We start from the raw sequence: 23,052 nt of genomic DNA, 5'->3' as shown, positions 1-23,052 counted from the left end.
CAAGGCGGGTAAAGAGATTTGAGATGCAGGTCAGTCATGTTTTAACAGAATGGTAGATCAGGCGTGAGGGTTGAATGGCCCACCTCAGTTCCTATGTTCTTTCAGTTAACTTAGTTGATGGAAGAAAACATCATCCCGAAATGCTCCACAGTGGTGAGAAAGCTTAATACTGCTATGGTATTATACCAGCGATCCAATGTATCTCAAGTCATTAATAATCTCAATTCTGCAGAAATTCATTAGTCCTGCAGTTTCCCCAATAAATAAACTTCAGTGTCCAGGATAGGAAATACCATACAGAATGGGAAAATAGTATTCAGCCTGGTCCTTTAAACAGATCAGCGACAATTAGCCCACATCAAACCCTCCAAACCTTTACAGCAAGTTACCAACCCACAGATCTGGGACACTCCAGTGTTCTCAGCACCCTGACTAAGTCAACTTTGTGTTTCGAAAAATCATTTTGGGACATAAAACATTATAAAAACAGCGACGGGGAAGGAGATAATTACTGAAAATGAAACTGCAAGGATTCCGCTGACATTTCTGTGCTGTCCAAACTAAGCTTTCTACCATTGATATCATCACCAGGACACATCTATTCAAATTCACCTCACTGAACACATTATTCCCTGTATCCTGGATTTCACATAATTTGCTACATCACATATCTTAGCATTGTAACATGCCTCCAAAACTTGAATACTGCTCCCATAGCTGGGACATCGCTAATATCTTCCTCACACTTCCTGGACAGATGCAAGTAAAAAAGCGTGTTTTGTGAATCTCTAACTCAACTCTCGTTCTGAACTTCTGTTTCTCTACTAAACCTTTCTTGTCGCTATTTTATCATTACTATTAAGGTTATGGCTTCTCTGAATTCATTTTATGTTGCTCCAAAGACCTATATGAGTTGTCACACATAGCTTTCCTTTACTATGTATTCTCACTGTGAAGAAATCAAGAATTGCTTCACTGTCTCCTGCTCTAATTAATTTTTTCCCAGAGCATCAATTTTACTTTCCTCCTGTAATCTACAGACATAAAACTCAAGCTCGACATCTTAATAACTGCAGGACTTCCATAGCCTTATCTCCGATTCTTTTCAACCATGGTAAAGAAAGAAAGACTTGCATTTGTATTGCACCTTTCACGACATCTCAAAGCGCTTTACAGCCAATGAAGTACTTTTGAAATACTTCATTGGCTGTAATGTGGGAAATGCTGCAGCCAATTTGCGCAGAGCAACTCCCACAAACAGCAATGTGATAAACACCTGAAATGTGTCTGTAGCATGAAAAACACATTTCATAGAAACATAGAAAATAGGTGCAGGAGTAGGCCATTCAGCCCTTCGAGCCTGCACCATCATTCAATAAGATCATGGCTGATCATTCCCTCAGTACCCCTTTTCTGCTTTCTCTCCATACACCTTGATCCCTTTAGCCATAAGGGCCATATCTAACTCCCTCTTGAAGAAATCCAATGAACTGGCATCAACAACTCTCTGCGGTAGGGAATTCCACAGGTTAACAACTCTCTGAGTGAAGAAGTTTCTCCTCATCTCAGTCCTAAATGGCCTATCCCTTATCCGAAGACTGTGTCTGTAAAATCCTGACCCTGCAGTACAGACTTACACGAGGCAAATGCTGAAGTCAAGGTCACTCAGGACCTGCACCTTTATTTCACAGCTCTGGAATGCCTCACTTGCCTGAGACCTGCCTTTATATACCTGTGTGGGACAGGTGTGCAGTGTCTCCTGCAAGTGCACCCCTGGTGGTAAAGTACATAAGAACATAAGAATTCGGAACAGGAGTAGGCCATCTAGCCCCTCGAGCCTGCTCCGCCATTCAACAAGATCATGGCTGATCTGGCCGTGGACTCAGCTCCACTTAACCGCCCGCTCCCTATAACCCTTAATTCCCTTATTGGTTAAAAATCTATCTATCTGTGATTTGAATACATTAATGAGCTAGCCTCAACTGCTTCCTTGGGCAGAGAATTCCACAGATTCACAACCCTCTGGGAGAAGAAATTCCTTCTCAACTCGGTTTTAAATTGGCTCCCCCGTATTTTGAGGCTGTGCTCCCTAGTTCTAGTCTCCCCGACCAGTGGAAACAACCTCTCTGCCTCTATCTTGTCTATCCCTTTCATTATTTTAAATGTTTCTATAAGATCACCCCTCATCCTTCTGAACTCCAACAAGTAAAGACCCAGTCTACTCAATCTATTATCATAAGGTAACCCCCTCATCTCCGGAATCAGCCTCGTGAATCGTCTCTGTACCCACTCCAAAGCTAGTATACCCTTCCTGAAGTGAGGTGACCAAAACTGCATGCAGTACTCCAGGTGCGGCCTCACCAATACCCTGTACAGTTGCAGCAGGACCTCCCTGCTTTTGTACTCCATTCATAGAAACATAGAAACATAGAAAATAGGTGCAGGAGCAGGCCATTCAGCCCTTCTAGCCTGCACCGCCATTCAATGAGTTCATGGCTGAACATGAAACTTCAGTACCCCCTTCCTGCTTTCTCGCCATAACCCTTGATCCCCCGAGTAGTAAGGACTTCATCTAACTCCCTTTTGAATATATTTAGTGAATTGGCCTCAACTACTTTCTGTGGTAGAGAATTCCACAGGTTCACCACTCTCTGGGTGAAGAAGTTTCTCCTCATCTCGGTCCTAAATGGCTTACCCCTTATCCTCAGACTGTGACCCCTGGTTCTGGACTTCCCCAACATTGGGAACATTCTTTCTGCATCTAACCTGTCTAAACCCGTCAGAATTTTAAACGTTTCTATGAGGTCCCCTCTCATTCTTCTGAACTCCAGTGAATACAATCCCAATTGATCCAATCTTTCTTGATAGGTCAGTCCCGCCATCCCGGGAATCAGTCTGGTGAACCTTCGCTGCACTCCCTCAATAGCAAGAATGTCCTTCCTCAAGTTAGGAGACCAAAACTGTACACAATACTCCAGGTGTGGCCTCACCAAGGCCCTGTACAACTGTAGCAACACCTCCCTGCCCCTGTATTCAAATCCCCTCGCTATGAAGGCCAACATGCCATTTGCTTTCTTAACCGCCTGCTGTACCTGCATGCCAACCTTCAATGACTGATGTACCATGACACCCAGGTCTCGTTGCACCTTCCCTTTTCCTAATCTGTCACCATTCAGATAATAGTCTGTCTCTCTGTTTTTACCACCAAAGTGGATAACCTCACATTTATCCACATTATACTTCATCTGCCATGCATTTGCCCACTCACCTAACCTATCCAAGTCACTCTGCAGCCTAATAGCATCCTCCTCGCAGCTCACACTGCCACCCAACTTAGTATCATCCGCAAATTTGGAGATACTGCATTTAATCCCCTCGTCTAAATCATTAATGTACAATGTAAACAGCTGGGGCCCCAGCACAGAACCTTGCGGCACTCCACTAGTCACTGCCTGCCATTCTGAAAAGTACCCGTTTACTCCTACTCTTTGCTTCCTGTCTGACAACCAGTTCTCAATCCACGTCAGCACACTACCCCCAATCCCATGTGCTTTAACTTTGCACATTAATCTCTTGTGTGGGACCTTGTCGAAAGCCTTCTGAAAGTCCAAATATACCACATCAACTGGTTCTCCCTTGTCCACTTTACTGGAAACATCCTCAAAAAATTCCAGAAGATTTGTCAAGCATGATTTCCCTTTCACAAATCCATGCTGACTTGGACCTATCATGTCACCATTTTCCAGATGCACTGCTATGACATCCTTAATAATTGATTCCATCACTTTACCCACTACTGAGGTCAGGCTGACCGGTCTATAATTCCCTGTTTTCTCTCTCCCTCCTTTTTTAAAAAGTGGGGTTACATTGGCTACCCTCCACTCCATAGGAACTGATCCAGAGTCAATGGAATGTTGGAAAATGACTGTCAATGCATCCGCTATTTCCAAGGCCACCTCCTTAAGTACTCTGGGATGCAGTCCATCAGGCCCTGGGGATTTATCGGCCTTCAATCCCATCAATTTCCCCAACACAATTTCCCGACTAATAAAGATTTCCCTCAGTTCCTCTTCCTTACTAGACCCTCTGACCCCTTTTATATCCGGAAGGTTGTTTGTATCCTCCTTAGTGAATACCGAACCAAAGTACTTGTTCAATTGATCCGCCATTTCTTTGTTCCCCGTTATGACTTCCCCTGATTCTGACTGCAGGGGACCTACGTTTGTCTTCACCAACCTTTTTCTCTTTACATACCTATAGAAACTTTTGCAATCCGCCTTAATGTTCCCTGCAAGCTTCTTCTCGTACTCCATTTTCCCTGTCCTAATCAAACCCTTTGTCCTCCTCTGCTGAGTTCTAAATTTCTCCCAGTCCCCAGGTTCGCTGCTATTTCTGGCCAATTTGTATGCCACTTCCTTGGCTTTAATACTATCCCTGATTTCCCTAGATAGCCACGGTTGATCCACCTTCCCCTTTTTATTTTTACGCCAGACAGGAATGTACAATTGTTGTACTTCATCCATGCGGTCTCTAAATGTCTGCCATTGCCCATCCACAGTCAACCCCCTAAGTATCATTCGCCAATCTATCCTAGCCAATTCACGCCTCATACCTTCAAAGTTACCCTTCTTTAAGTTCTGGACCATTCATCTCGCAATGAAGGCCAACATTCCATTTGTCTTCCTGATTACCTGCTGCACCTGCAAACTAACTTTTTGGGATTCATGCACAAGAACCCCCAGGTCCCTCTGCACCGCAGCATGTTGTAATTTCTCCCCATTCAAATAATATTCCCTTTTACTGTTTTTTTTTCCCCAAGGTGGATGACCTCACATTTTCCGACATTGTATTCCATCTGCCAAACCTTAGCCCATTCGCTTAACCTATCTAAATCTCTTTGCAGCCTCTCTGTGTCCTCGACACAACCCGCTTTCCCACTAATCTTTGTGTCATCTGCAAATTTTGTTACACTACACTCTGTCCCCTCTTCCAGGTCATCTATGTATATTGTAAACAGTATGCTTGTGATTACAGGTCATATCTAGTTACATTCATGTATAGCATGGTAAGATACAGTTATATACAGTGGTGTGAGATACATGACAGTGTCCCCTGGTTCTGGACTTCCCCATCATCGGGAACATTCTTCCCGCATCTAACCTGTCCAGTCCCGTCAGAATTTTGTAAGTGACTATGAGATCCCCTCTCATCCTTCTAAACTCCAGTGTATAAAGGCCCAGTTGATCCAGTCTCTCCTCATCCAGTCCCACCATCCCGGAAATCAGTCTGGTGAACCTTCGCTGCACTCCCTCAATAACAAGAACGTCCTTCCTCAGATTAGGAGACCAAAACTGAACACAATATTCCAGGTGAAGCCTCACCAAGGCCTTGTACAACTGCAGTAAAACCTCCCTGCTCCTCTCCTCAAATCCCCTAGCTATGAAGGCCAGCATACCATTTGCCTTCTTCCCTGCCTGCTGTACCTGCATGCCAACTTTCAATGACTGATCAACCATAACACCAAGGTCTCGTTGCACCTCCCGTTTTCCTAATCTGCTGCCATTCAAATAATATTCTGCCTTTGTGTTTTTGCCCCCAAAGTGGATAACCTCACATTTATCCACATTATACTGCATCTGCCATGCATTTGCCCACTCACCTAACCTGTCCAAGTCACCCTGCAGCCTCTGAGCATCCTCCTCACAGCTCACACCGCCACCCAGTTTAATGTCATCTGCAAACTTGGAGATATTACACTCAATTCCTTCATCTAAATCATTAATGTATATTGTAAAGAGCTGGGGTCCCAGCACTGAGCCCTGCGCCACTCCACTAGTTACTGCCTGCCATTCTGAAAAGGACTCGTTTATCCCGACTCTCTGCTTCCTGTCTGCCAACCAGTTCTCTATCCACGTCAGTACATTACCCCCAATACCATGTGCTTTGATTTTGCACACCAATCTCTTGTGTGAGACCTTGTCAAAAGCCTTTTGAAAGTCCAAATACACCACATCCACTGGTTCTCCCTTGTCCACTCTACTAGTTACATCCTCAAAAAATTCTAGAAGATTTGTCAAGCATGATTTCCCTTTCATAAATCCATGCTGACTTGGACTGATCCTGTCACTGCTTTCCAGATGCGCTGCTATTTCATCTTTAGAAATTGATTCCAACATTTTCCCCACTACTGATGTCAGGCTAACCGGTCTATAATTACCTGTTTTCTCTCTCCCTCCTTTTTTAAAAAGTGGTGTTACATTAACTACCTTCCAGTCCATAGGAACTGATCCAGAGTCGATACACTGTTGGAAAATGATCACCAATGCATCCACTATTTCTATGGCCACTTCCTTAAGTACGCTGGGATGCAGACTATCAGGCCCTGGGGATTTATCGGCCTTCAATACCATCAATTTCCCTAACTCAATTTCCCGCTTTATAAGGATATCCTTCAGTTCCTCTTTCTCACTAGACCCTCGGACCCCTAGTATTTCTGGAAGGTTATTTGTGTCTCCCTTCATGCGGCGAGAGATTGCAGAGCGATGAAATCGGCGCCCAGAAGAGGTGTGAGTTCGGGGCCCAGGGGCAGCACGGGCCAGCCCACACTGTGATGTGTGTGCGCACTAGGTCCGTGCAGTAGAGCTGGTCTCCAGTCGACTTGGTTAATCCTTGCCACTGGATCAAGAGCAAGCTCTGTCAAGCCAGTGTGATGACTGGTGTGCAAACGGCCACCACATGATAAAAAAATTCATGCACAGGCATCTTCCACCCTTCAACATGCAGTTCAGGACCTGGAATATTAGGTACTTCATTGAAACACCTGTGAACTCATTGAACTCATCCCTTTTTGGCGTGGGATCACCTAAGATGATGATAACCAGATAAACTGTTTTTGTTATGTTGATTGAGGGATAGATATTGGCCAGGACACTGGGGATAACTCCCAAGCTCTTACCTAAGAACATAAGAAAAATGAGCAGGAGTAGACCACATTATACTTCACCTGCCAAATTTTTGCCCATTCACTTAGCCTGTCTATATCCCTTTGCAGATTTTTTTGTGTCCTCCTCACAATTTGCTTTCCCATCCATCTTTGTATCATCAGCAAATTTGGCTACAGCACACTCAGTCCCTTCATCCAAGGCATTAATTTAGATTGTAAATAGTTGAGGACCCAGCACCGATCCTTGCGGCACCCCACTAGTTATTGTTTGTCAACTGGAAAATGACCCATTGATCCCGAATCTGTTTTCTGTTCGTTAGCCAATCCTCTATCCATGCTAATATATTACCCCCAACCCCGTGAAATTTTATCTTGTGCAGTAACCTTGTATGTGGCACCTTATCGATTGCCTTCTGGAAATCCAAATACACCACATCTTTGAATAGTGCCATGGGATCTTTTATGTCCACCTGAGAGAGCAGACGGGACCTTAGATTAACGTTGCATCCAAAAGACGACACCTCTGGCAGTGCAGCGTTCCCTCAGAACTGCACTGGAGTGTCGGACTAGATTTATGTGCCCATGAGCCTGGAGTAGGACTTGTCCCCACAATCTTCTGACTCAGAGGCAAGAGTGCTACCTACTGAGCCACAGCTGACACTGTAGTAGCACTGTAACCCTTGACCGAAATCAGACACTTGAAGTTCAAGAGCCCAACTAATACATTTGTAGCCTAGGAATGCTGCAGGGTACTGGGCATTTTGCCAAGGCAGAATTTAAAAAGATAGAAAGGAACGGCAAAAGCTTTTCTGAGGTCCAGGATAGAGCACTGGTTGGCAGACAGGAAGCAGAGAGTCGGGATAAACGGGTCCTTTTCAGAATGGCAGGCAGTGACTAGTGGGGTGCATCAGGGCTCAGTGCTGGGACCCCAGCTATTTACAATATACATTAATGATTTGGATGAAGAAATTGAGTGTAATATCTCCAAGTTTGCAGATGACACTAAACTGGATGGTGATGTGAGCTGTGGAGGAGGACGCTAAAAGGCTGCAGTGTGACTTGGACAGGTTATGTGAGTGGGCAAATGCATGGTAGATGCAGTATAATGTGGATAAATGTGAGGTTATCCATTTTGGGGGCAAAAACACAAAGGCAGAATATTATCTGAATGGCGGCAGATTCGGAAAAGGGGAGATGCAACGAGACCTGGGTGTCATGGTACATCAGACATTGAAAGTTGGCATGCAGGTACAGCAGGCGGTGAAGAAGGCAAATGGTATGTTGGCCTTCATAGCTAGGGGTTTTGAGTATAGGAGCAGGGAAGTCTTATTGCAGTTGTACAGGGCCTTGGTGAGGCCTCACCTGGAATACTGTGTTAGTTTTGGTCTCCTAATCTGAGGAAGGACGTTCTTGCTATTTAGTGAGTGCAGCGAATATTCACCAGACTGATTCCCGGGATGGCTGGACTGACATATGAGGAGAGACTGATTCGACTGGGCCTTTATTCACTGGAGTTTAGAAGGATGAGAGGGGATCTCATAGAAACATATAAAATTCTGACGGAACTGGACAGGTTAGATGCAGGAAGAATGTTCCCGATGTTGGGGAAGTCCAGAACCAGGGGTCACAGTCTAAGGATAAGGGGTAAGCCATTTAGGACTGAGACGAGGAGAAACTTCTTCACTCAGAGAGTTGTTAACCTGTGGAATTCCCTACCACAGAGAGTTGTTGATGCCAGTTCATTGGATATATTCAAGAGGGAGTTAGATATGGCCCTTACGGCTAAAGGAATCAAGGGGTATGGAGAGAAAGCAGAAAAGGTGTCCTGAGGTGAATGATCAGCCATGATCTTATTGAATGGTGGTGCAGGCTCGAACGGCCGAATGGCCTACTCCTGCACCTATTTTCTATGTTTTTTTAAAAACTATTTTCTATGTAAGATGGATGCAGCAATTTGCAAATCCTGATAGGGTGTCAGAGGGAGCGAAGTGGAATAAATTCTCAAAATGCGACATGATCATATGGAACAATTCAAAACATTGGGGGTCCTTAGGCAACCCTCTTGCCTTCTCAATCCAGAGAGATATCTCTGCTCTCAATCTCTGCATTCCAAGCTGGATGTGGATAAGTAGCACAAGTAACTACAAAAGAAGAGATTTTTTTTTAAGTGGAAGTATAATGATGAGATAAATATGATTTGGAGTTATAAATTGTACAAGTTCACCACATTACAACAAAAACCAATGGGCACTAAAGCCAATTTATATTCTACATCAGTGCTATTAAAATATGCATTCAAAAATATTAACTGGTAGCACACACTTACTTGCATTATGGGATTACCACAGTCATCTCTTCATACTTTTTGCATTTGTATTATCAATTCTATTTCGACAATACTTAAACTCCACAGCTGGCAATATAATATACCACGTGAAAGTGTTTTTGTATTAATCATGCATAACTATTCAGCCCACAGAGTGCAATAACATAAGCACAGTTGGAACATTACTGGTCCAGAAATCCATGCAATTTTTGCACAATCATAAAACAATCTTCTTTAAAAAAACATTCTGGCCACCTTTTAGATAGTGATTTCAAACAACGGTATCCAGCAAAGTTTGATCGTACAGAAAATCTTTCAGTTAATGCATTCTTTAAAAAAAAAGTTTTTTTGATCTTCCAACTGAAGAGATACATTAAGCTTAACAGATAAATAAGTGGAGGTACCTGTTATCAGTACGATGGCCTGACAAAGGAATCTTCGTCTAAAATCAATAATCCTAAAAAAGAAATGAAGGAATTGGCATGTAAATAAATCCCTCTTATTATACAGTTCTTTGATCAAAAAAACTCTTTCTGCAAGGCGAATGAAAATAAGTTAATTTACTACAGATTTTTACTGGCTCGAAGTGTTGTTACAATGAACAAACCCATCTTTAGATTTTCTATAAAAACACCAGTTCATCACAGTGCCGATGCAGGAACTCATTTCTAACAGTCTCCCACAGGAAATGAATTCATTCTTATCCTGAGGCAAATTGCTTGAATAATTTATGTCTATATTGTGCCCCAACTCATTTTTTCCCCATTTCTCGAGCAATAATTCTTCGCTCTGTTACAGAAATGCAGGAATCTTTGAGAACAGAGAGCGTAATACAACCCACAGCCAAACATCCGTGCTATCACAACAGGAATCAGCACCAAACAAGCCATCTGTTCCCATGCTACTTCTAACTAACAGTGTTAAAGCACAAAAGACAGCAACAGGTAATGATAGAGATACCAGTAAAAATGCAAATATCTCTTATTTTAAAATTTCTGATTATGAGGTAATTCAGCAGAGTATAATTCCCCATCAAAATAAAAGCTGTCTGAATGTGGACATTAGTTACAAATTCCTTTGTTTTGCTGATCACTCCAGATGGTCGGAAGGAGGCAGAGCATGACCGACAGCAATGAAAATGACCGATTAAATTCGTAGCCCACCAGTCCAAATCTACACAAGTCAAAGAGAACCTGGGAGAAGAAGGGTTCTTGCTATCCTTTGAAAGCAACATTTCAATCAGCTCCAACATGCAGCTTAACGAGGCCTGTATTACCACTGAATCTCTCTTTCAGTGCATTACTCATTCAGAACTCAGCAGTCCAGAAGATCAACCAGAATATTGTATGGATTGTCGATGAAAAAAAAAAGTGTGATAAGTGCTGACAACTCGAAAGGAAGTGTTTTCAGAGGAAAAGGGATATTGAGTGGCTTAATACGTCACTTGCAGGTGTATATTTCAAAACGAATTGTGTGTCTTGAGATGTTTCCAACTGGAAGGTCCAAAATTCAGGAATTCCTCGCACTTCCAATTTAAGAAAATAATCACCTTCATTTGGCAACTAAACTACCCACTGTGGAACTGAAGGTCCCAAGTTCAAACTTCAGGCTGTGCTGATTTAGTTGACCTCAGCAGGGAAGTTACTACTAGCCTCAGTGACACTACGTTGAGGAGGGAACAGTCAACGAGAGAGCACATTGCTATTAAGAACTAGTTGGTTTATTAGCAAAAGGTTTAACAATCACACTATACATTACCGGTTCATCCGCCAGGTTGACAACCTCCTGCCTCATTGTGGATCCCCTGAACCCAACTGGCTGGGGTTTTATTGAGTCTTGTGAACATCACGTGACTGGCTAAGCCTAATTCTAACTCAACAGCTCTAAAACCCTGTGAGCATACTCACAGGTGTGTACATTACGGCCTCCACAGCCCTTTGGGGTAGAGAATTCCAAAGATTCACCACCCTCCAAGTGATGAATTTTCTCCTCATCTCAGTCCTAAATGGCCGACCCCTTATTCTGAAACTGTGATCCCTGCTTCTAGCACCCAGCCAGAGGAAACATCCGCCCTGCATCTACCCTGTCTAGCCCTATGTTTCACTGAGATCACCTCTCATTCTTCTAAACTCGAGAATATAGGCCTAATCTGCCAATCTCTCCTCATAGGACAATCCCCTCATCCCAGGAATCAGTCTGGTGAACCTTTGTTGCACTTCCTTTATGGCAAGTATATCCTTCCCTAGGTAAGGAGAAAAAAAACTGTATACAATACTCTAGGTGTGGTCTCACCAGGGCCCTATATAATTGCAATAAGATGTTTTTACTCTTGTACTCAAATTCTCTTGTAAGAAAGGCCAACATACCATTTGCTTTCTTAATTGTTTGCTGTATCTGTATGTTAACTTTCAATGATTCATGCAAGAACATAAGAATATAAGAAATAGGAGCAGGAGTAGGCCACCTGGCTCCTCGAGCCTGCTCCACCATTTAATAAGATCATGGTTGATCTGATCATGGACTCAGTTCCACTTCCCTGCGCGCTCCGGATAACACTTTATTCCGTTATCGCTCAAAAATCTATTTCCGCCTTAAATCTATTCAATGACCCAGCCTCCACAGCTCTCTGGGGCAGAGAATTCCATAAATTTACAACCCTCAGAGAAGAAATTTCTTCTTATCTCAGTTTTAAATGGGTAGCCCCTTATTCTGAGACTATGTCCCCTAGTTTTAGTTTCCCCTATGAGTGGAAATATCCTCCTTGTTGAGCCCCCTCATTATCTTATATGTTTTGAAAAGATCACCTCATTCTTCTGAACGCCAATGAGTATAGGTCCAAACTACTCAGTCTATCTTCATAAGTCAACTCCCTCATCTCCGGAATCAACCTCGTGAACCTTCTCTGAACAGCCTCCAATAAATACGGAGACCAAAACTGTACGCAGTACTCCAGGTGTGGCCTCACCAATACCCTGTACAGTTGTAGCAGGACTTCTCTGCTTTTATACTCTATCCCCCTTGCAATAAAGGCCAACATTCCATTTGCCTTCCTGATCACTTGCTGTACCTGCATACTAACTTTTTGTGTTTCATGCACAAGGACCCCCAGGTCCCTCTGTACTGCAGCACTTTGCAATTTTTCTCCATTTAAATTATAATTTGCTTTTCTATTTTTTCTGCCAAAGTGGATAACCTCACATTTTCCCAGATTATACTCCCTCTGCCAAATGTTTGCCCACTCACTAGCCTGTCTATATTTCTCTTTCACAAGGACACCCAGGTCCCTCTGAACACCAAAACTTTCCAATCTCTCGCTACTTAAGAAATACTCTGCTTTTCTATTTTTCCTACCAAGGTGGATAACTTCACATTTCTCATGTCCTTGCCCATTCACTTAGCCTGTCTATATCCCCTTGAAGCCTCTTTGCATCCTCCTCACAACTCACATTCCCACCTAGCTTTGGATCATCAGCAAACTTGGATATATTACATTTTGGTTTCAGATTCTATTTGTTGTTATTGGTGCTTAAACTATATTTGTTTTTTGTGTTTGACCTCAGCAGGATCTCGCTCTCTTTGCCAGATGTTGCGGCATTGATCTCTGATGTTAAAACATCCCTGTGTGCAGCACACAGCTGCATGACCTAACATTTACTGTACATGGGACACAGCAGAGACGCCAAAGATACATGGAGAAGCACCTACGCACAATTTTTGTAATGGCGCAGTCATGCAGAACAATACCCTCATGTAAAGCAAATGTTGCAATATTGTTGGATTTCACGCATCCTTCAATAGCAATATTTGTCTATTTTGTGGAGGCTAAAGGACTTTCTTTAGACTGTTTGTAGCAACTTTCCCATATTTATCCAAAGTTAATAACTATAGCAGTAAGAGGAAAAAAGTCTGATCAAAATTTTGGTTATTTCTCAATCCATACAAGAGGATTTCCAACAGGGAACACATAAATGTCAAGTCTATTGCACAAGGGAGGATTCCCTCATGATTATGTTAATGGGTTTGGGCCATCGGAACTGCTGCACATACAGCGCCCAACACATTTTGCTACTCCAAAACATAATTTTACACAAAAATTTCAGGGAGGCAGCAACAAGACCTGATTTTGAGCCGATCTGAGTGATAACAAATCACTTGTTCTATTTATAATGGAATATGCTGGTGCTACAGCACTCGTCAATCATTGTGTGGTGCTTTTAAATCTGGCAGATTTATGACGATTTTGTTTCAAATAATCAAGCTGTAATTATTTTTCTTTCATTTTAATGGGGATTATTATAAGCACGGCAGGTGCTTCACTGGTACTCCATCATGTCATGTGAGCCACTTCTCTCCTCCAATTGCAACTGCTGCTACCTCCATGTGCTCTCAGCAGTGGTGAAATATTCTACACAGGAGGCTATTGAAATCCCTCGTATTAAAAGTCAGTCCAGGGCAACTCACCCAATGTGGCCTGAGGATCAATTTCCATTATTCCTTGGGCCTCTCGGTTCAAGTACATGTTGGTCGCGCAGGGCAGATTCCGGGCTTGAAAACGGCCCCAGACTAATTTCCAGGCATCTGTCTGCCATTGTTCCGCCCATTCGCTTAATCTATGTCTGTAATGTATTTGCTTCATGGGTTCTTTGCTTAAGAATTCACAGCAGCACATTGCTATTAAGAACTAGTTGGTTTATTAACAAAGGTTTAACAATCACACTACATATTACCAGTTCATCCACTCAGCTCACAACTGCATACCTCATCGTGGATGACCTAGGCCCAACTGACTGGGGTTTTATTGAGCCTTGTGAACATCACGTGACTGACTAATCCACTCACAATGCAGCAACTCTACAACTATTTTAATAAAACTATAAAGGCGAGTGCCCCCTTATTAAAGGGGCACTAGAACCCACAAATTAACAAATAAACATTTTGAACATTGGAACGGTCAAATTAAAATTTAGTTGCCGGGGGTGATGATGCACTTTAAACGACCACGACAGGACTGTTAAGTCAGATGCCTTAGCCATTAGGCTACGTGGCCGCTGCCATCGCCAGAAAAATTGTTGTGGGGAGGTAACAGCTCCATAAACCTGTGAACATACTCACAGGTGCATACATTTCAACGTTCTTTTGCAATTCACTGCTTTCCTTGCAATTCTCCATACCTTATATTGTAGTTATCAACTGCAAACTTGCATGTACTCTCCCCTATTCCCAAAACCAAGTCATTTAATTGGACAATCATTTTGGTAGAAATAGGCAAGTTATGGTCCCATGGTTTGGGCTGCAGCTTTTCACCACACGTATATTGCCACTAGTCCCTAAATGTCCCTTACTATGGCTACAGTCTCCAAGGTGGCCTTTAACAGCAGATTACCAATTATTTATAGCTTATAATGACCAAATCAATTATCATTGGTGCCATGCTATTTTAATGCATTTAATAACTATATTCCCCTTCCTATATGTACTGCTATCTCTCCAAATCTACATGCAAGTTAAAATCTGCTATTAACATTTTTCTTCTTCTCACAGGCGTACATTCCTTTATCAAATTATCACAATCAGGAAGTTTCTAAAATAACCTCAACAATAATTAGCACCCTTCCCGATTCCTTATCTCCTGTTTACAGTCACTTAAATCATGCCTTCCTAGCTCCAGAATGGAATTTAACGAAGAACCAAGGAATTGGTAGTCTGGAGGCTACAACTTGCTGGCTGCTAATGCCATGAATATTTTCTATAGCAGCAACCTACAATTGGCCCATCCTATAAACCTTTGGAAGTGTTAACTTGCAGAGATTACTGAGTTTGAAGAGATAATTGAAACAAAAATAGTTAAACACCATTTCTTGCAGTGAGGTTTTGCTTCTGAATCAATGCTGGGGGCCAATGAAAAGGAACAGGGTTGCTGAAGACATTCAAGCTGTCAAAGCCATCTAACCGGCACAGTAAAAGCATTGAATTCACATTCACCGCAAAACAAATCCAAAACTAGAATGATGAAATCTGGCCACAATGCCGAACCTATCGACAGAGATTCAACCTCAGTCAGCAACACAGGGACTTCATAACTAGAAAATAGTTTGAGTGGAACGATTAATGTAGAATACATAAAAGGGGCATTGTCTCCTGGCAATGTATCTATTGAACTGTCAATAAGTTTATTTTTTTTCATTGGCTAAGAATACTAAGAAAAATAACTGAAAAGTTTAATCTACAGCTCGTAGACAGTTAATTACATCTAGGAGAAACCCCCTCTGAATCACAATCAATTTCACATACAGGTACCAAGTAATATTACGATTCTCTGTCAATCTGTAAATTATGCAAATACTGGAGTTGGAGTCCACCAGTACTATATCAAATTGAATTTGTGCAGATGAATTATGTGAACTGGCTGCCATCTGCCGCTACATACAATGTGTTCTGAGCATTATAGCATCCAGCAATGATGCAAAAGCAGATTACTGCCTCTGTGGTATTCTCTGCATAAACATGTGATAGTCCTCCCCACAACATAACATTGACAAGAGACCTGTGCAGTCTGAAGACAATCAATTAACAGTATTTAAAAATAAATTAAAGATAACAAATTGCTGATTGTTGTATGTAAAATGGCAATCACTCTTTCCTCCTGCACCCTTCTCTCACCCAGCGTTCTGCACAGCCCAAACACATCCACTTGCCACTAAACCCAAAGGATTTATTTTGCAGATCTCAATCTTTTCCACATCATTTTGGAAAGTTATAGTCAGAGACAATGTTATTTCTTCCCAATCTTCTCTCAGAATCTTCAGACATAAACCATTGGAACCTTTGTTATTTGTCTATCTTAAATTTGAGTAACTTCTTAAGTACCGCTAACAACCGTACACTGACTTCTGGTGGTTCTGCTTCTCGATATCCACCTTCTCTGTGGAAACTGAAACAAAGTTTTTCTTCGGTATCTTTACCATTTCATCACTCTCCACTACAAGCTTGCATCCTTCATCTCTTAGCAACCCTACCCTAACTTCACCACAAGGACTGCAGTAGTTCAAGGTGGCGGCTCACCAGCACCTTCTCAAAGGTAATTAGGGATGGGCAATAAATGCTGGCTTTGCCAGCGACGCCCACATCCCATGAACAAATAAAGAAAAATTATCTTCTCACTAGTAATATGCCAAAGTCTTTGTGCTGTTTCATAATTTTCTCTCAGCCTTTCAAATCTTCCTTTAAGTAGCTTTTCTATATTCTTCAATCTGAGGCGATAGTTAGAGAGAGGCGGGGGGCGGGGGGGAGGTCGGGGAGGAGGAGAGAGAATAAGATTAGAAACAAAATTGAATTATGAAGCCTGTGCTTTGTTAACAGTTAGAAGAGGTTAATGCTCATCGCTGATATCTATGACACAGATTCCAATATAAAATATAAGAACATAACATAAGAAATAGGAGCAGGAGTCGGCCATTTGGCCCCTCGAATCTGTTCCACCATTCAATAACCCTCGACTCCCTTATCATTCAAAAATCTGTCTATAAGAAACTTCTAACACCTGAGTCAGAGAAAGAGAGAGAGAGAGAGAGAGGCATTAAAATGCAGACAGTTTCTTTCCTCATCTAATTTGACGTTTTTGAAAGCAAACAAAGCCCCTTGAAGAGAATCAGCTGGGAAGGAAAGAAAGGAAGTCTCTGCCACTCGCCAACAGCCCTCGGGGAAAGTAAAGCAAAGCAAGGGTGGGGGAAGGGGGCGGGGACGTAAATGAAAGGGTCAAGGGTGATGCAATTGACAATTCAATAAGTGAGAGAGTAGGATATAGGAAAGGGGTAGTGGTGCTGATGGATGTGAGGAGGACAGGTAGCGGATAGGGAATCGGAAGCTGAAAGGTATGGGATGTGATGCGAGTGAGTGTGTGCGGGAGGCACGAATATTTGGAGAAGAGAAAAGGAAGGGAGCTGCCGAGAGCAACTTTTTCCTGACAACCACTGCAACAACCCCCCGCAATCCCCACCACCCACAAGTGCAGGTTGCACCACTTCGTGGCTCCATTCTCTGCCATGCCATGCTATACCACCCACCACCTCCCAAAGAAAGAGAAGAGGACAGAGAGAGACAGCAAAGAGAGAGAAATGGAGAGAGAAGAGAGGCAGACGAGGAGGCCAAGAGATAAACAGCTGTAGAGGGATAATAGGGACAGGAAAGAATGGCCATATCCTCTGACAAGAAAATCGACTTGTAAAATAAGAAAAATTGATGACACAAATATAGAAAGTTCAGCACTAATCCCCTCCACAGGAGTACTTTCAACTTGATGAAAATCTTGACATTTATGGATGGTCATTTAAAAGTTATTCATCCCCAAGCATCAGTTCCAGGATTAATTAGTAACAGGTGAACCAAAAATGCCTGATACAGCAAGAGCTGAGATGAACAATTTTTTTTGATCCGACTAGAAAGAGAAAAAGTCAGTGCAGAAACTAAAACACGACAATGGACGAGGGCTGAATTTAGAAGCCAGCATAATGAGGTGAGGTGGAAGGAGCAATTGTCACACAGGACTGCCAAGCAACAGTGGGATATTGTTTAAAAAGAGATTGCAAATGTACAGATAAATGTATTCCATTAAAAAAATTAACTACTCACATTTTCAGGATGCCATGGGGAAACAGTTTGAAAACCAGTTAAAATGGAAGAGGGTCTATGAATAATAATAATGAAAAAAGTAAAGGAGAATAAGAGAAAATAGGAAATATAACATTTAATAAGTACTTTGCATCAGTCTTTAGTAAAGAGAAGGATATCAGAACGCAAGTGAATCCTAATTGAAAGCAAAATAGAATCACAGAATCATAGAATAGTTACAGCGCAGAAGGAGGCCATTCAGCCCATCGAGCCCATGCTGGCTCTCCAAGAACACGTCAGCTAGTCCCATTCCCCCGTCCTTTCCCCATAGCCCTGAAAAAAAATTTCCTTCAGATACTTACTTATCCAATTCCCTTTGAATGCCACGAATGAATCTGCCTCCACCACCCTTTTAGGCAGTGCATTACAGATGCTAAGCAATTGCTGCCATAAAAGAGTGTTTCCTCATGTGACCTTTAGTTCTTCTTCCAATCACCTTAAATCTGTGTCCTCTGGTTTTCGTCCCTTCCACCAATGGACACAGTTTCTCTCTATTTACTGTCTAGACCCCTCCAGTCTATCTACGTAACTGAAGTCCTTCATCCCTGGAACCATTCTTGTAAATCTTTTCTGCATGCTCTCAAAGGCCTTCACATCCTTCCTAAAGTGTGGTGCCCAGAATTGGACACTATACTCCAGTTGAGGCCGAAACCTTTGTTTTATAAAAGGTTCATCATAACTTCTTTGCTTTTGTACTCTATGGGCTAGAAATTTGGAAAATAGCGCTATCGGCATTTTTTTGGCGATAATCGTGGCATTTTTTGATGCACCAGAATACCGTTATCGCTGGACGCCGCAAAATTCACCAAACGGTGACCAGCGATAACGGTAGCAATAAATTTGGGCGCCAGATCCAAATTCACCGATCTAAAAAAAAAATGGACCTTCTGCACATGTGCAAATTTTTATTTCCCCGATTTTATTTTACTTCAGATTTTTTTCCCCCTGCGATTCTGGTCAGCTGTCAGGGTGCGCCCGCGCATGTGCAGTACACCCAGGTCTCAATCTGCCATTTTTCACAGACCAGACAACATGCAGGGTGAATATAGCAGGCAGAGAGCCGAAAAATTTAGTTCCGATGCAAACTAGGCCCTCATCACAGCAATTGAGAGTAGATGGGGGGAGTTTAATAGGAGGGATCGAAGTAAACCACCCCCCTATCCGTTATAAGGAGATTTTGGACCTGTATTGCTCAGGTGGTCTCCTCAGTTGATGACATTCGCAGGGACCACAAGCAGTGCAGAAAAACGTGGAATGACCATTGCAGGGTCATGAGAGTAAGTAATATTTTTATTGATGCACTCCTTAATTACTTAAATTGTAAATCTGATATGTTTCTGTAGGTAGGCTTAGTGTTATACCTTATTTGCCATGAATGATCGATCCACATTATTAAGACTGCTTTATGACATCTTAAAAGATGTTTCTGCACATCAATGTCTTCCTCATGAACCATGTGCAACTACCAGGGCCATTAAACAGAGGACTGTATGAAATGCACACAGTACGGTACAAGTGCTTTGATGGCTATGTGTGTGTGCCACAAGAGCAGAAGGGCACTCTGGTAACCATTCCCATTGTCATTTTTGCAGGAAAAGTTGGCCCACAATCGCCGCAAGCAGTGACGGACAGGTGATGGTCCAACCCAAACACATCCATTAACAGACCTGGAGGAGAGAGTGGCTGGTTTAATTGGTGCCTCTGGGAGTGTTAGGCTCAGCACTTGCATGGTTAGTTATGTTCAAAACCGAAGGTAAACCCTGCAAAATCCCTGGGCTGGGTTGGGGCAATGTGATGTCGTGTCTGTGGGCTAGGGTGGGGCAATGTGTTGTACTGTCTGTAGACTCGGGTTTGGGTAATGTGATGCAGTGTCTCTTGACGACAGATAATGCAGTAGTGGTGGAGTGGTGGTCCTTCAACTAAGCCTGCGCTATGTGACCTTACTCATGTCACCCTGCCCCCTCCCCTGCTGCGAACCATTCGTTTGTTGTTTTCTATTTTGCACATGAGAATCCTATCGAAGCCTCCACCTCAGCCCATCATGTGTGGGTGGAGGAAGCAGATGGGGGCCACGCCGAGGAGCCTCCACGGGAGGAACAAGATGATGAAACTGTTGCGGGGGGGGGGGGGGGGAGGGGGAGATACAGTCAGCATGCCTTTTAGCTGTGGCTACAAGTTCCTCGGAGGAAGCCACATTCACAGGCTTCGTCCAATCCGAGGCAGCGGGTCCCAGTCATGTGCAGCAACGCACCCCCAGGGTTGAACCCTGTATGCTGTCTCTTCGGAGGCTGAGTTGGCAAAGCCAGTCTGCTGAAATACAGGCAGACGCACACCTGCATATGGTGGGACTACCAAGGGAGAGCCTCGAACTCAGCCGACAGCTCCTTGAGGTCATGGGTGGCATTTCCGGCAACATTGCGGCACTATCTGCGGGCATGCCGCAGATTGTAGCTGCGATCCGGGTAAACACCGAGGCAGTTAATGCCCTGCGACAATTAATGGTCTTGACTTTTGGCACTGCAGTCCCCAGTGTCATACCACCCAGACCGACAGCACCTGTGAGTGGGGAGGCAGATCAACAGCCTTGCCACTCATGAGCCGAGCCTTCCATACCCCGAGCTTCTCCAGGAGGTCCATTGTCTCTCCCCCAACCACAGCAGCTCCCTGCGCGCCTTGCATACTGTCTTGGTCCCAGTGCGAGTAGGTATAGGGGCAAGAAGCGGGGGGTAAGGGGGAAGAGAAAGATGGCCACAGTTAAAGGACGTTCGGTGCAAGGGTTGTTCTTGTTTCTTTGTTGGTGTTTTGGTTATTTTATAAAAATTTTACAAATTGTGTTCAAGTTAAAAATGTACTTAAGTTTCAAAATTAAAGTGGACAAAGTTTCATAAATTTACAAATGTGTTATAAATTCTTTTGTTCACCTTAACCATTCCTGTGTAGTGTCTCATTTGCAGAATAAGAGGGGGAATAGTCAACATGGTGGGACAGAGTGGGCAGGCAACGGTGAAACATGCCGTTCACTGTTCAAGCAAAGCATTGAATTATGAGCTGCTGAGGTAAGACTTTTGCAGCGGTGAAAGCTCCACAAGGCCTCCCCTGTGGTGGTGGGGGTGGCATGGGTTCATCGCCAGGCTCCTCCTCGTCCTCCTCCCCCCGCTCTCTCCTTCGGTGGTCCTGCAGTCCCGAGTGGCAAATCCTGTTACCTCATGATGGCTAAGTTGGGTAGCATGCAGCACACCACAATGAACTCAGAGACCTGCTGAACGGAGTATTGCAGGCAGCCTCTAGAGTGGTCCAGGCATCAGAAGCACTGCTTGAGCACTCCAATTGTCTTTTTGATGATGTTGCGTGCGGCTACATGGCTGTCATTATAGCGATGCTCGGCTCGTGTCCGAGGATTCTGGAGGGGGTCCTGAGCCAGGTGGCGAGGCCGTAACCTCTGTCCCCCAGCATCCAGCTCTGGCCTTGTGGCCGACGCTCAAACAGTTATGAGACATTGCTCCCACGCAAGATGAAAGCATCATGGATGCGCCCTGGAAACTGGCATTGACTGTCATGATGCGCTGAGTATGGTCTCAAACGATCTGTACGTTCAGGGAGTGGAATCCCTTTCGGTTTCAGTAAACCTCTGGATTGTGTAAAGGTGCTCACAGGGCGATGTGTGTACAGTCAATGGCAGCCTGAACCTTGGGGAAGCCAGCAAATCATCCAAAACCTATAGCCCTCTCATCCTGTGCCTCCTTGGTCATTGGGAACTTGATAAAGTCCATCCTGCGTGCGTACAGTGCAGTAGTCACCTGGCGAATGCAGCAATGTGTAGCGTGCTGTGAGATGCAGCATATGTCCCCTGCTGATACCTGAAAGGAGCCGGAGGCATAGAAGGCAAGTGCCGCAGTCACCTTCACCCTGACGGGCAGTGTAGTCTTGATGCTACTGGTAGGCTGTAGGTCTGCCTTTATGAGCTGGCATATCTTTGTGACCACCTCTTTTCAGAAGCGCAGCCTTCAAATGCACTGTGCCTCAGACAGCTACAGGCATGAGCGCTGTTCCCTGTAAACACGTGGGGAGTAAGGTCTCCTCCTCATACATCTGCAAGCTCTTTGATTACACTCAAAATGCTCTTGAATAAGCCTTCATCCAGCTCAATGCTGCTAGAAAAAGCAGCCAGCAATAGTGGCAAAGATATTACAGCCCCCATTCTTTTAAATGTCCTTAAATAGCCTTAAAAACAAACTATAAATTCAAAGACCTCACTGTGTGAAACACAGCCTTCCCTCCAAATCTTTTTAAGCACTGAACTTCTGCTCCGTTTTTCAAGATGGCGTCGTTAGCGTGGGTAAAAATGGCACTATCGGCGAATTTTCCGCCCGCGGCGATAGCGGAGCATTGCACACCAATTGACATTATAAAAACGGTTTAAAAAAAACAGGCGGATGATCATTTTTATCACCAGCGCTAAATCGCTGCCGAATTTCCCGCCCAGGCGCTAAATTTTGTGCGCCACGTTTAGCGCCAAAAATTTATTTTTCCGCTCCGCCATGGCGGAAAAACGGCCGCAAACCTGCCGAGTTTCTAGCTTTATGCATCTATTTATAAAGCCCAGGATCCCTTATGCTTTTTTTAATCGTTATCTCAGCCTGCCATGCCACCTTCTACGATTTGTGCATGTATACCTTAAGGTCTCTCTTGTCATGCACCCCCTTTAGAATTGTATCCTTTGGATTATATTGCCTCTCTTTGTTCATCCTACAAATGCATCACTTCACACTTTTCTGTGTTACATTTCATCTGCCACGTATTCACCCAATCCACCAGCCTGTCTATGTCTTCTTAAAGTCTATTATTATCTTCCTCACTGTTCACTATACTTGCAAATTTTGTGTCATCTGGAAATTGTGCCCTGTACACCCATATCCAACTTGTTAATATACATCAAGAAAAGCAGTGGTCCGAGTACCGATCCCTGAAGAACACCACTGTATACCTTCATCCAGTTCAAAAACAACCGTTCACCATTACCCTCTGTTTCCTGTCACTTAGTCAATTTCGTATCCAGTCTGCCACTGTTCCCGTTATTCCATGGACTACAGCTTTGCTAGCAAGCCTATTATGTGGC

The 23,052-nt window shown here is 43.5% G+C and overlaps 1 protein-coding gene across 4 annotated transcripts in view; it reads right to left on the bottom strand.

Moving 5' to 3' along the window:
- Positions 1-23,052, bottom strand: part of LOC139262274 (alpha-(1,6)-fucosyltransferase) — a 1,093,864-nt gene that overhangs the window by 913,168 nt on the left and 157,644 nt on the right. For 3 of the 4 annotated variants that reach the window (XM_070877420.1, XM_070877419.1, XM_070877418.1), the window contains exon 2: positions 9,674-9,726. The exons of the other annotated variant lie outside the window; for it this stretch is intronic. The gene's annotated coding sequence lies outside the window, so the exon portion shown is untranslated. The remainder of the gene's footprint in view (positions 1-9,673; positions 9,727-23,052) is intronic. 4 annotated transcript variants of the gene reach the window in all.

Source organism: Pristiophorus japonicus, chromosome 4 (assembly GCF_044704955.1).
Source record: "Pristiophorus japonicus isolate sPriJap1 chromosome 4, sPriJap1.hap1, whole genome shotgun sequence".
In the NCBI taxonomy this organism is placed as follows: Eukaryota; Metazoa; Chordata; class Chondrichthyes; family Pristiophoridae; genus Pristiophorus; species Pristiophorus japonicus.
Note: the sequence above shows the minus strand (reverse complement) of the source record. Positions and strands in the feature narration are given on the sequence as shown.